This window comes from Panthera pardus, unplaced genomic scaffold, assembly GCF_024362965.1.
Source record: "Panthera pardus isolate Hobbes unplaced genomic scaffold, ASM2436296v1 HiC_scaffold_25, whole genome shotgun sequence".
In the NCBI taxonomy this organism is placed as follows: Eukaryota; Metazoa; Chordata; class Mammalia; order Carnivora; family Felidae; genus Panthera; species Panthera pardus.
In genome coordinates, this window is record NW_026526821.1 from 3,403,870 (window position 1) to 3,418,922 (window position 15,053).

The 15,053-nt window shown below is 45.4% G+C and overlaps 1 long non-coding RNA gene across 1 annotated transcript in view; it reads right to left on the bottom strand.

Moving 5' to 3' along the window:
• Positions 1–14,232, bottom strand: part of LOC128773439 (uncharacterized) — a 116,053-nt gene extending 101,821 nt beyond the window's left edge. Inside the window, exon 1 of the long non-coding RNA XR_008417673.1 lies at positions 14,138–14,232. This is a non-coding gene — a long non-coding RNA (uncharacterized LOC128773439). The remainder of the gene's footprint in view (positions 1–14,137) is intronic.
• Between the last annotated feature and the right edge of the window lie 821 nt (positions 14,233–15,053).

Sequence of the window (15,053 nt, forward strand, 5' to 3'; positions counted from 1 at the left end):
TAAGCTTTGTTTTTCAGGATGAGAGAGAGAACTACGACGGATGGATGGCCCTAGGTCCCAGAGGAAAGGAAACCACATTTCAAGGAGGCTGGTATTTTACGATGCTTTCGCCCTGAGGTTGTTGCTAGTGCACAAGGAGTGTGGACAAGAGGCCGGGATCATGGGCAGAAAGCCTGGAGAAACTAGGAGCTGGGTGGGCTCTGGGCAGAGGTGCAGGGCTGGGGACCAGCGGGTGCTGGAGGACGCCAGGACTCCAGGGACAGGGACAGAAAGCAAGCACAGTTCAAGGACACAGTTCAAGACTCTGTTCTGATTCTTCCCTGGAGACACCTGCTCGTTGGTAAGTAGGGATCGCAAACGTCTAAGACCAGCAGAAAATTGGCCCCGTGTCAGGGAAACGGTAATGCTTCCAGCCTGTGAGGTGCTGTGATGAATCCGGAGCACGGGCCACTCCTGGAAAAGGGCGAATGGGAAGGCAAGGCCCTGTCTGGAAATGGTAAAAGGAATTCTGATTCCCCTAACACAACTGCCCGCGACAAGCCATAACAAAATTAATATTCTTTTCCAGAAGAATACGGTAACTTACAGAGGCTCTACTCCACTAATTAATCACAATTGTTTTTAAAACAGCAAACCTGCTGTGTGTAAGACACAAAGAAAACACAGACAATGGAAACAGAGCCACAGATGATCTATCTATATATATATACTGTAATCATAATGCATGGATTTAAAAATAACTATAACACATTCATGAAAATAAATCACAAAGAATTTTAGTGGAGAATTAGAATCTATAAAATGTTGGAAAATGGGCATTCTAGAGCTCAAAAAGGCAATAACTGAACGTACTTTTTTTTTTTAAGTTTATTTACTTACTTTTGAGAGAGACAGAGACAGTGTGAGTGGGGGAGCGGCAGTGAGCGAGCGAGAGAATCCCAAGCAGGCTTTGCGCTGTCAGAGCAGAGCCCGCTGTGGGGCTCAAGCTCACAAAACTGTGAGATCATGACCTGAGATGAAGCCAAGAGAGGGGTGCTTAAATGACTGAGCCACCCAGGCGCCCTGGAAGTACATTTTCAATAGATGACTCTGACTGCAGATTCAACACAAGCGAGAAGAGAGTAGGCAGCTGGGGCAGAGTAGAATGTGCCCAAACCGAAGAACAGGAAACAGGCAGGAATTGCACACGGGATGGTAAGACTCAGCACACATATAACTAGAGGCTCGAAGGGATGAGGTGGAGAATTGGAGACAAACCCCAATTCGATGAAATCATGGCAAGAACTGATACAAAATATAAAATCTTATGCCAAAAACTTTATGAACCTTAAGAATGTGAATTTCTAAACAGCCACATTTAGGGACATCTTAACGAAAGCATTAAAAATCTAGGACAAAGAGGAAAACTTAAAAGCAACTAGACAAAATAAACCACCTTATCTCACAGAAGTAACAGTAAGACTGACAAGCGAGATCAAGAAAAAGAAAGCCACACCTCAGTTCTCAAAACAAAGAGAAAGGCTGCCAAGAATTAAGAGGCGTTACCTTTACTGCAGTCAACAGTAAGAGTGATGGCTGACTTGGCAACAGAAACAGCAGAATCCAGACAACAAGGAAGGACACCTTCAAAGTGGTTAAAAAAGCTAACATCCAACTGAGAATTCTACGCCCAGGAAAACTGTCATTTGAAGGTGAGGACTAGATACTTTTCCAAACAAACAAAAATCAGTGAACTAACTAAAATTTGCAAGAGGTGTCTACAGGCAGAATAAAACCGAGCCCGTACAGCTGTGCAGATTCAGGAGAAGTGAAAAACAAAACATAAGTGTGTAAGTACATGGGTCAATCTCAAGAGCTCTTTAGATTACCTCTATGCCATCAGCATCATCACCACCCTGTTTTGTGGCATTGAAAATATGTTTAGATATGAAACAGAAATAACACAGAAGGTGATAAAGGTTAAACGGACTGTGTTCTACGGTCATTAAGTCACTCAGGAAGTGGTAAAAGTGCTAATTATGTCAGGCAGACACACGGCAATGCCTCCAGGATACATGTTGTAATATCTAGTTGGACCATTAGAATATAGCAACATAATGCTTAATAAGCTAAAAAGGGAGAACATAAAATCACAAAATTACATTGATTAACATAAAAACAAGTAAGAGAGGAAAGAAAATGGAACACAGAAAGGTAAAACATGGAAGAGAAAACAAGTAGTAAAACTACAGATATAAACTCAAATATATCAGTACTTATAGAAAATATACATGGACTAAATACTCCAGTTAAAGAAAACAATGTCTGATTGGGTTTTGTAAGTCTATGCTGTAAAAGAAACCCGCTTTCTGCATACAGACACAGGCAAGCTGAACATCAAAGCATGGAAAAAGACTCACACAAGTCAATCAAGAGAATGTCAGGATACTATACGGACACTGGTCAAAGTCGTTTTAAAGAGAGACGTGTTACTAGAAATACGCAGGGATATCTTGGATAGTGAAAGAATCTACTGGGAAGATGGGACCATGTGAAACGTACATGCACCTAATTAACATCTATTCAAAATATGTACAGCATAATTTATAGAAATAAAAGAGGAAACAAAAAATCTACAATTGCTTCGATAGGTTTTAACATGCCTCTCTCAGGAAATAACAGAACAGCGGACAAAATGCCAAAGAGGATACAGACGCTCTCTGCACCATGATTAACAAACCTGACCTAATTTACATGAACACTGCACTCCACAACTGCAGAATTTGCATATTTTTCAAATATATATGAGACACGTAACATATACACATGTCAAAATGAAAATGTGTGCCATGCAGCTAAGCCATGTTTAAGAGAAAATTTATGGTCTAACTGTACATGTGAGAAAGAAAAACACTGAAACATCAATGGTCTGATCATCAATCTCAAGAAATTATATTTGAAAAACCAGAAAATGCCAAGCAGAAGGGAAGGGCTACAAAGGAAAAAGCTGAACATAATCAAATAGGAAGTGCATGTATAATAGGGGAAACCAACAAACCAAAGGTTAGCATCTCAAGAAGACTAATAAAATTGGGAAATTCCTACAAAGATTGATTTAAAAAAAGATAAAGAAGAAACAAATTACCAATATGAATAATGTAAGAGATGACGTCTTTAGAGAACCTGCAGACACTAAAAAATTAATCAGAGAACATTATGAATAACTTTACCCTATAAGTATGGAAATTTACATGAAATTGGTAATTTTCTTAAAGCCCAAACTTCCCAAAACTGATAAAATAAGAAACAGAAACACGTTTCTTATAGAAACACTCTTATAGAGCCCACATCTCTTATAGAGCACTTTAGGTCCAGAAAGTTTTATTGGTAAAAATGTTCCAAAAGGTTAAGGAAGAAAGTGTCAATCTTACACAAGGTCTTTTAGAGAATAAGAAAAGATCACTTCCTAACACTTGTGCATAAGGCCAGAAAAACCTCAACACCAAAACCTAACACGGACATTATAGGAAAGGAAAATTCAGGCCAATCCCTCTCACGAACATAGATGTACAATCCTTATCACATATTAATAAATCTTTTCAGTGACATATATAAAGGATAACAAAAATAATGCATTGTGGCCAAGCTGGATTTATTTTAGAAACACAACGTTGGTTTAAAACTGGGGGGAAAAAATCCATATAATTCATTCTGCAATGACTTCTGGTACCAACTACTCAGAGGGGGCCAAACCTCACAAGTCTTCCGCCAGACTGCTCTTACTAAGACCACAGCTTCGTGTCCTGGACTTTCTTTACTTCTGACCAGCAGGAATACAAAGTCAGGAGTTCCCACAACCAGCTTAAATCGATAATTCACTGGGATGACTCTCAGAACTCAGGGGAGTGCTGCACTTACAATTACAGTCTTATTATAGCAAAAGCACACAAATCAGAAGCAGCCAAAAGGAAGGACACATCAAGTGGAGATTTGGAGGGTCGAAATGCAAAGCTTCTGATCTTCCCACGGAGTCCTAGACAGCATTATGCACTTCAGGCTCTCACGTGCAACAGCACTCCAGAGTGTAGCCCACCCGGGAAGCTCACCCAAGCCTTCGTGTTCAGAGTCCTAACCGGGGCTTGACCACGTCCCGATGACCCAGATGAGTCCTAAAGACCCCATCATACATCACACTGCTGGACTATCCAGTGGCCAAGGCCCCATCAAACAAGGACACTCCTGCCAGGCAGGACGTTCCTGGGGCCACAGCACCTCCCCAAAACCAAGGGCAAACCCCTCTCTGGGTCAGATTAATTCTTCACTACTCAACCCCATCAACAGAATGATGGGAGGAAATATCATATGATCATCTCAACGTATATTTGCTGAAATTCAACAACGTTCATGACCTAGAAAAGATCTGAGAAACCTATGATTTCTAATTCCATATTTAAAGAGCTTGGAGTCACCACTCCACTCCAACAAGTAGTAAAGAGCTGACCAGATGGAAACGTGAACACCTCTCCTTGGCTCTGAAAAAGAAGGGAAGACACAGGGCACACCGTTGCCCCCACGACTGGAATGGAGACAGACAGGTGACCACAGGGAGTCACGGCTTCCAGAGCAGAGACCGGTGAGCTCTGGAGCAGGAAAACCTAAACTGTATGGAAGGAATTGCTGGTGGTGTGGAGTGGACAAAAACCCCAGGGAGACCCAGTGGCAGGGAGACCCAATCATGGCCGGCTCAAATTTTTTACTTCCAGGAGCTCAGCCAGGTCCTCACAGTAAATGCTGGAGACAAAATGCATTCCTGCCTCCAGAAGGAGGAGTAGAAAGGACGCATTCTGAAACACCTCGGAGCTCTCTGCCCTTCCTCAACAAGGCCTGCCCTCAGAGGACACGAGTTAACCAGGGCCTGCCCTGCTCAGGTTTTACCACAGCCTACCCGACCAGGCGAAGGAAGATAGTCAGCTCCAGCTCACTCTAGCCATCCTGGCCCAGCGAAGAGGGGAGAAGAAAATCCGAGAAACTCTTGGCAAGTTCCCAGTCCAGATGTACAGGCTCCCTGAGAGACTGGGGCCTAACGAGCAGAATATGGACTGATTCCCTTCTCCCTACACCTCACCACCATGCCACTAAAGGCTGTTTACGGCAGGCCCTTTCACCTTTTCCTTTTATGTCCAGCTATCAAGAAAAAAAATTACAAGGCACACTCAAAGGCAAAAAACACACTGTGAGGAGACAGACAAGCATAGAGTGAGACACGGCAGGAATGTTGGAACTATCAGACCAGAAATTGAGACAACTCTGATTAATATGTTAAGGACGCTAGGGGTGCCTGGGTGGCTCAGTCGGTTGAGTGACTTTGGCTCAGGTCATGATCTCATGGTTCATGAGTTCAAGCCCCACGTCAGGCTCTGTGCCAACAGCTCAGAGCCTGGAGTTTTGGATTCTGTGTCTCCCTCTCTCTACTCCTCCCCTGCTCACTTGCGCACGTGCTCTCTCTCTCTCTCTTTCTCTCTCTCGCAAAAATAAACACTTAAAAACATTTAAATAAACATAAAAAATTTTTTTAAAAATATGTTAAGGATGCTAATGGACCAAGTAGACAGCGTGTAAGAACAGAAGGGCAATGTGCACAGGGCTGGAAATCCCAAGAAGCAGCAAAGAGAAAGGCTAGAGACAACAAATACTGTGACAGAAACAAAGAACGCCTTTGGCAAGCTGATGAGTAGAGTGGACACAGCTAAGGAAAGAACCTCTGAGCTTGAGGACATTGCAATGGAAGCCTCCCAGTCTGAAAAGCAAAGAAAATAAAGACTGAAAGAAACAAAACAAAACAAAACAAAAACAGAACATCCAAGGACTGAGGGACAACTACAAAAGGTGTAACATATTCGTAATGGGAATTCTAGAAGAAGAAAGAAAGGAACAGAAGAAATATTTGAAACAGCAATGACTGAGAGTTTCCCCAAAACCAGTGTCAGACGTAAAACCACACATCCAGCAAGCTCAGAAACCACTGAGCAGTATAAACGCAAAACAAAAACAAAAACAAAAACAAAACCCTAGACCTCAGCATGTCCTTTTCAAACTACAGAAAATAAAAGATACAGGGGCACCTGGCTGGCTCAGTCGGTTAAGCGTCCGACTTCAGCTCAGGTCATGATCTCACAGTTTGTGAGTTCGAGCCCCCATGTCGGGCTCCGTGCTGCCAGCTCAGAGCCTGGAACCTGCTTCAGATTCTGTGTCTCCCTCTCTCTCTGCCCCTCCTCTGCTCATGCTCTGTCTCTCTCTGTCTCTCAATAATAAATAAACTTTAAAAAAAAAACTAAAAAAAAAAAAAAGAAAAGATACGGAAAAAATCCTTAAAAAAAAAAGCCATAGAGGAAAAAAAAACAAAACAAAACACTATACCTACAGAGAAGCAAAGATAAGAATTACATCCAACTTTTCCAAAACTGTGCAAACAAGGAGAGTAGAGTTATTTCAAGTGTTGAGAGAGAAAAAAACCACCAACCTAGAGTTTTGCATTCTGTGCAATTTTCCTTCAAAAGAGAAGGAGAAACAAAGACCCTCTGAGGCAAACAAAATTGAGGGGACTTGTTGCCAGCAGACATGCCTTCAAGAGACGTGAAAAGTTCTTTAGAGAGAAAGAAAGTAATCCAGGTCAGAGACTCAGACCTGCATAAAGTAAGGAAGAGCACTGAAGAAGGAATAAGTGAAAGTAAAATGAAAACTTTTATCTTATTCTCAATTGATCTGGTAACAGTTTGTGCAAAATAACAATGTACTTGATTACGTGTGCTATGCGTACTTCCTGCATTCTACGTATACAGGCATCTGCACTATCTGTGAAGTACATGTACTGTTACTGGAAAGGGGACCGGAATCGTCCTAAGTATATACTGCAAATTCTTGTGCAACCACTAACAAAAGTAAAAAAAGAAAGTATAACTGAGGCGCCTGAGTGGCTCAGTCAGTTAAGGGTCGAACTTCAGCTCAGGTCATGATCTCACGATTCGTGGGTTCGAGTCCCACATCGGGCTGTGTGCTGACAACTCAGACCCTAGAGCCTGCTTCAGATTCTGTGTCTCCCTCTCTCTCTGCTCCTTCCCCACTCATGCTCTGTCTCTCTCTGTCTCAAAAATAAATAAAAAAACACTTAAGAAAAAGAAAGTATAACTAATATTTTAAGGAGAAAAAAATGGAATCACATAAAATGCTCAGTTAAAACCAGAAAATGCAGAAAAATAGTGAAAGACAAAAATGGGAACAAAGGACACGGGTAATAAACAGAGTGCAGTAAGAAACATGGTAGCTATTAACCCAATACCAACAACCAATTCGAACCCCAGTGGCCTGAATACACCAGGTAAGAGGCAGACTGTTGGAGTGGATCAGAACGTAAGACTTAACCTCTATGTTGTCTGAAGAAACCCACTTTAAAAATGAAGACACACAGAGATGAAAATTAAAAGGGATGGAGACAAATACACCATGCTACTACTCATCAAAAGAGAGCAAGAGAAGCTGTACTAATTTCAGACACAGCAGACTCTAAAGTAAGAAAAGTCACCAGGGAGAAGTTAATGGTAGAACCCTGAAAACTTTCTGCCACGATTGGAAACAAGCTGAAGATGGTCCATCACTATCCGAAAGTGTGCTGGAGGTCCTAACCCACACAGTAAGCAGTAAGTAAATAAATACAGCAAAACAATTGGAAAGGAAAAAGTAAAGCTCTCATATTTGATACAAATATGTAGAAAATTAAGAAAAAATACACAAGCTAATACAATCACTAGGAGAATCCAGCCTCACCATTACATGCATGCCGATATACAAACACAACCACATTTTCCACACCAGTGACATGTAACGAGAAATTAAAATGGAAAGAACGGATGATATTTACAGTATCAGTAGGACTATCCAATGTCTAGGAATAAATCTAACAAAAGCTTTGCAAGACACCTATAGAAAAAAATATAAAAAATTACAAGAAATTTATAAGCGCTAGGTAAAAGGAAGGATGTATCATGTTCATGGACTTTAAGACTTGTTTTTGAAAAGACATAAACTTCCTCAAACTTATGGGCATGTTAGAGATTCTATTCAATCTCACCAAAATCCCAGCAGATTTTTTTTTCCGGGGTAGAGGGGTTGTGTAGACTGGCAAGCCAGTTCCAAAATGTATGTGGAAAAACAAAAGCAAAAGAAGGGCCATGGTAGGCTTGGAAAGATGCAGAAAACTGTAGGATCACAAGACCAAAAGTAGTGACCCTGTGAAGCTAAGAGGTTAACACAGTGGCACCGGTGCAGGGTAGCAGGTCCCCCAACCTGGGCACTGCTGACACTGGAGACGGACGACTCTCCCCTGGGGCTGTCCCGTGTGCTGCAGGATGGTCAGCACCATCCCTGGTGTCTACCTGTTAGATGCCTACAGTACACACACACACACACACACACTCTCTCTCTCTCTCTCTCTCTCTCTCATGACAACTAAAAAACGTCTCCAAAAATTGTAAAATGTTCCCCGGAGGGGGCAAAATTACCCCCAGGTAGCAACCACTGGAATAGATCAATAGATCCCAAAAAACTACATGGAAAATGAGGAACAGACCACACATTCCTTGATTCATGACAAAAGCAACAACGTCTCACACTATAGACAAAACTCCATTCCAAATGACTCAGAGATCCGAATGTTAAAGGTGACAATTAAAACAAAGTCTCTGGGCGACAATATACGAGAACACCTTCATGGCCTCAGGCCAAAGATTTCTTAAATAGGACACACACTAGCACCAACCACAGAGCGGAAAGATGACATACTTTATTAAAAGTTAGAATTTCTGTTTAGCAAATGACATATTATGGAGGAAAAAGCCAAACCACTATGCTGGAGAAGATATTTCTAACATAAATATCTGACAGGAACTGCTAACCAGAATAAAGAACGCACACAGTAAGAAAAGGCACACAACCCAACAGAAAAACTGGCCGAAGACTTGAGACACTTCTCGAAAGAGAATATCCACGTGGCAAGAAACACAAGAAAGGGGCTCAGCCTCGTTAGTCATCAGGGAAATGCAAATTACAGTTAGGATGAGATACTACTGTGATTCTATCTGACGGCTAGAGCGGAAAAGTCAGATGATGTCTAGCGGTACTGCGGGTGTGGAACTGAAACACTCCTGAGATGCTGGCGGATGTGTGTATTGGCAGCACCCGCCACCGCTGAGCATACACCCTCCACGGGCTGGGAGAGTAGCTGCGGCTGGTGACCGCCCAGATCCCTGTAGAGGCCAGTACCAATCGCCCAGCTTCTGTGTTTGCCGACTGATGAAGGCTCGCACCTTTTCCGGAGAATGACTTCGCCGACGGGAGCCATCTCATCCGGAAATGCCCACAGCGTGATGCGCACCCCTCGGGGCGGGCCCATGGCCAATGCCTGGCTGATTACAGGTTACGAAAGTCCTCCAGGGCTGACTGCGGTGTCGTTCACCTGGAGTCAGGCTCAGGTGGACGCCAACCAGATAGATGGGCTGGCTTGGCTTCTTGCCCTGGCTTTCCTCCTCTCTCTCTTCCTTGACAGGTTCCTCCAGAGAACAATGTTTCCATAAACCACCTGCAACGGCAATACCCTCTCAGGTTCCGCTTCTGGACACTGTGACCTAAAACAATCAGCAACTCCTCTCCTAAGTGGAATCCACTCAACACAAGCGTGTGTGCATGTGCACCCAAAACACAAACAAGGATGTTCATAGCACTGCTCATCATAATAGGCATCCTGGCTGTCCAACAATAGCATAATGGATAAATCACCATCTCTTCTCACAGTGCAAACACACTACAACCACACACAACATGCATGCCTCCCCCAGACATAATGAGGAGTAAAAGGCATCAGGCACAAAAGAAAGCATACTCCCTGATTACATTTACATAAAGCCCCAAACAATCAGAATGAACCCTAATGATATAACTTCAAGAGTGCTTGACATCTGAGGTAGTATTGTGGGGGGGCGGGGGGGGTGCGGGAGAGATGTTCCTGAGTGCTTAGGGCACGTAAATGTTCATTAACTCTATGAGTATCATTTATATACACCTGTGTATGTGTGTCATATTGTAATAAAATGCATTTTTTTTTTTTTTTTTACTCTTGACGTTTTTTATTTATTTTTGGGACAGAGAGAGACAGAGCATGAACGGGGGAGGGGCAGAGAGAGAGGGAGACACAGAATCGGAAACAGGCTCCAGGCTCCGAGCCATCAGCCCAGAGCCTGACGCGGGGCTCGAACTCACGGACCGCGAGATCGTGACCTGGCTGAAGTCGGACGCTTAACCGACTGCGCCACCCAGGCGCCCCTAAAATGCATTTTTTAAAAGAGGTCTTACTCTGTATTCAGTAATAGCTTCTACCAATGTACCACCTGCAGCAAGTTTACTGATAACACTTTTTTTTAATTTTTTAATGTTTATTTTTGAGAGAGAGAGACAGACAGAGCATGAGTGGGGGGAGGGGCAGAGAGAGAGGGACACACAGAATCTGCAGCAGGCTCCAGGCTCCACACTGTCAGCACAGAGCCCAATGCGGGGCTCAAACCCACGAACTGTGAGATCATGACCTGAGCCAAAGTCAGATGCTCAACCGACTGAGCCACCCAGGCGCCCCTACTGATAATTCTTTACAAGGGTTTCTTTCTAGTATTTTGTTATCCCTCAGGCCACTTCCCACTGAAAAGGGTCACTGGGTCTCAGGCAGGTTTTCTACATAAAAGTTAGCTACCACAGTCCAGAAAGACCTGTATCCAGGTTATTCCTAAACCCCCCGACTTCCAGACTGAGTCAACCCTGGCGCTTTTCTGACCTGCTCGTGCCTCCGGCAGATGTCCACTACATGCCCACTAGGCACCAGGGTGTTCAGGGCTCTGGGGTGAAGCAGTGAAGAAGACAGGCATGGCCCTTGCTCTGGAACAGCTCACAGCCCACACAGGGATCATACCCACAAACTATCCTTCACTGGCCTCCAGGGAGGCCTTTGGGGGCTCGGTGGGATATGTTCCTTCAGAATCGTTTGTGAAAGCACATTCCTTTGTGGTGACAGCTTGTCGAGAAAGGACAAAGAGGAGCTGCTGGAAAGCTGCCTTTCTGGTTTTGTCTTCCAAGGATAATACGCAGCTGAGCACGAGACTATTGGCACTGAGCACACAGACCAGGGAGAAAAGGCTGCCTCAGATTTCACCTAAACCTCCAGCAGCTTGTGCCCCCAAAGGGGAGTAAAGGGGTCTCCAAAGTGTCTGTGATTGAATTTCCTTCAGCCCACCCGAACACTGCCCCAGGTTCACATTGAATTCCACTTAAAGAAAATTTTTGAGTATGACATTTCTCAGGTGCCTACACGTGTGTACACAAATCCCGTCTACACTCCAGCGTGCCAACACCCATAACAGAGAGCGAACACACAGGGGGTTGCCACCGCCCTGTCAGCTGACACCCGAGACACAGTGAGGGAAACTGGGAACAAATGTGGGCACGTCGCATGTTCCACAAAGTATCGGCTGAATCTTATGGAAGTGATGGTCCAACCCTTTTTTGACCTACAAAAATGGTGGCTACACGGGGTTCTACCTAACATTCACTAAGCACATTCTCTCATTGGTCAGCGGAAAGCTCAGTGGATCTCCTTAGCCAACCACCTTTGCCACATCGATCCTGAGGAGACTTCCTGTCGGAAACACCTCCACTACCTGCGCAAACTCGGCTCCGGGGGCCAACGGGATTGAGGCGGGCCCCGTCTCCTTCCCTGTATTCCCCATAGCCACCTCTCCATAAACCAGTGGAGTGACCTTCCAAATAATCAAAGGCTGCGAAAGTGAACGAACTACGTAGCGAGAAGTGTCCCATTTGATTGCAGACATGGCTCTGATCCTATCTGAAAGGCATCTCGGTGCAGCCTCACCCAGAACACACAATCCCAGCACCCACACCATGGTGTATTTTCATGCCTGGCTTCCCAGGAGAAGGCATTTCTGTCATGGGTTAGAAAATGCAAGCATTTCCACCTCCCTCTTAACGATTATAACATTGTGTGTGTGTGTGCGTGTGTGAATAGATTAGAATGTGAATCAGTAGGCAGAGTAAAGAAGATGCCCTCACCAATGCAGGTGGACACCATCCAATCCACTGAGAGCCCGAATAGAAGAAAAAACGCAGAAGGAGAGTAAATTCAGTCTGTCTGCTTGTAGTGAGGCATCCCATCTTCTCATGCCCACGGACACTGGTGCTCCGGTGCTCAGGCCTTGAGACCTGGACTGAACTATACCGCTTTCCTGGTTCTCCACCTTGTTGATGGCAGGTTGTGGGACATTTTAGTCACATGAGTCAATGCCTACAGTAAATCTTTATACACACAGAGACACAGATATATACAAAGATATATATAAGTATATATGCATATGCATGCATGTACATATACACGCGTATATGTATACATGCGTGTATGTATATATGCACATGCATATATATCTATATATATATACAAGTACACATATATATGTGTGTGTGTATATACATATATACATATAAGTGTATATATACATATATACATATACATATGTATATACGTATATACATATGTATATACATATACATATGTACACATATATGTGTGTGTATATATGTATATGTGTACATATATATATACGTATATACACACACATATATATACATCTGTATCTCCTATTGGTTCTTTTTCTCTAGAGAAACAGAATAGCCCTGTAATGACCCTGACTAGTATACTAGGCTATTAATTAGGAAGTTCTAAATAAATCCTCTGCCCTACTTGCCTTGTAGTTGAAAAGTCAAAATGTATATTCATTAGAATTAGGTTCTTAGAGTGTCCCCTGCTGTGTTGATGTCAGGGGGATTTATCTATACTTCCTGATGCTTGAATAAAATCATTCTAACCATGGGTTTTGCATACCGCTCTCAGGGAAGACCTTAATGCTCATGCAATTCAAATCGCCATTCAGCTGTCTGTAATTTCAGTGACAACTGTCCCCTTCACACATATGTACACCACTAATCAAAGACACAGCGTGAGTCTAAAGGGTAGGGAGATGATCCTCCGGTGGCAAATTTAGGGATTCTCTACAGCAGTAGACTTCAAACTGAATACAAGAGGATCTTGTTAACTGAGTATACATTAACCCGATCCCCAGTCACAAGGTTGTGGAGCAGAGGGTGAGCGTAACATAAAGACAGTCACCTACAGGTGACCGTGCGAATATTAGCCCCTTTCAAACATCCCAGCCCACTTCCAGCTCCTGCCCCTGCCCACTGCACCGAGGCTCTATCAGCCAGTTCCTTCCTTCAGAGGCAGATGTTGGCAGCATCTAAGAGGATAAGGCAAGTCGGTTTCAAAGGAAATGTGAAAATCTTGCAAATGATGCCGGATTTTATGAAGTCGATAACGGTGATTTCAGAAAACACAGAATCTCACCTGGAAGCCCTCACATATGAAGAAGACACGGCGGAGTCAAGAACTGAAAAGCGTATGTACAACAACGACAACGCAGACATTTTGAAAGAAAAATGATTTGAATCGAGACATGTTCTTGGCCGAGTGGTCATGGCAACTTCATGAGGGGCGATTAAAACACCCACATGTCTGTAAGAGGAGGATGGGTAACCAAAACAAAGCTCAAAAGTAACTCTGATGTTGAGGCGGACATAAGGTACAAATGCTCGCTGGAGCCTCTGTGGCCGGCGTGTGGAGCTGCCCTGCAACCCCGTCACCCCTTGCGGTGGGGGATCCCGAGGTTCACCTGTGGCCTGGCCCCACGCGCAGTCTTGGAGGAGGTCACCGAGAGGACTGGCCTGCCGGCCAAGTGGAGGAATCGATGGCTCCTGACCCCTCCCTTGTCCCTGGGAGGTGGCTCTGCCCACCCTTCCCCCACGGGGAGCCCTTCCAAAGAGTCAACCTTGAGAGGGCGCGAGGCCCTGAGGCCATGGGGGCCGAGCAGTGATGGAGACCGGTCGAGGCCTCTCTGTCAACGCGAGGTTCCACAGGCAGGGGCAGGATCTCCTCAACTCCCGGCCGCCCCAGCGGCCTCACAGGGAGGTCCCCTTGCTTAGGAACCCTGCCACCTACCTAACCACAGCGGCCTGCGGCTTCGGCTCTCCTTGTCCTCGCGGAGCACCTGCCTGCAATTTCCCCGCGAGAAGTCCGGAAGGCGCAGGCCCCACAAGCTCCGCCCCAGCTTGGGAGGGATGGAGCGCAGATGAGCCAATCAGCTGGGCCGGTTTCTGGACACGTGGCCCAGCCCCAGCGCAGCGTGAGCCACTCTCCGCGCTTGCGCTTTGGCGCCGCCACCTGGGCTGGCGGGATGGCTACCGCTACAAAGAGAGAAGTGGCGGCCTTCGCCTTCCCGAGGCAAGCGCGGGGGCACCCGAGACCCGGACTGGCTGTCGACCGGCTGGGTGCCTCAGGACTCGCCCCCGCCGCGGCCGGCCGCCGCCCCAGGGCCTCCCGGTGCCTTCCTGGGACCCGCGGACCCAGAGCGAGGCGTGCAGCCGGTGGATACGTGCTTCCGGATGCTGAAGACAAAACTAAGGTAAAATGTCTCATTAGATTTTGTTCCTATTGATTACATGTGCAGGTGGTAACAGTTTGGACATCATCAATATTAAGCTCAGCTGTTTGGTTTTTGGGTGTGACGGGGCTGCTGGAATCGAGAACGTTGCGCGGGTGGCACTTCTGTAGACAAAGCGGGAGTACAAGGTGGGTGAAGCGGCCGCGTACGGTGGCCGGGCGGTACTTTTGTCTAGCCCAGACCGCGTGGGCGCGCGGTGGGCCCAAAGGGAGCGGCGGGTGTAAACCCCGCGCTCACCATGCTCTCTGAAGATATACCCGAAACAAAGGATCGCTCAAGCTGCTCCTTGGGGATGCGTGCCAGGGAAAGGGGGCGCCTTTTTGCCGTCTGGATCCAGATGGACCGGCTGCGGGATCTCCGCGCGGGTTTTGCAGAGAAGGGTTTGGAGTACCAGGACAAATGAGGAAGGGGCGA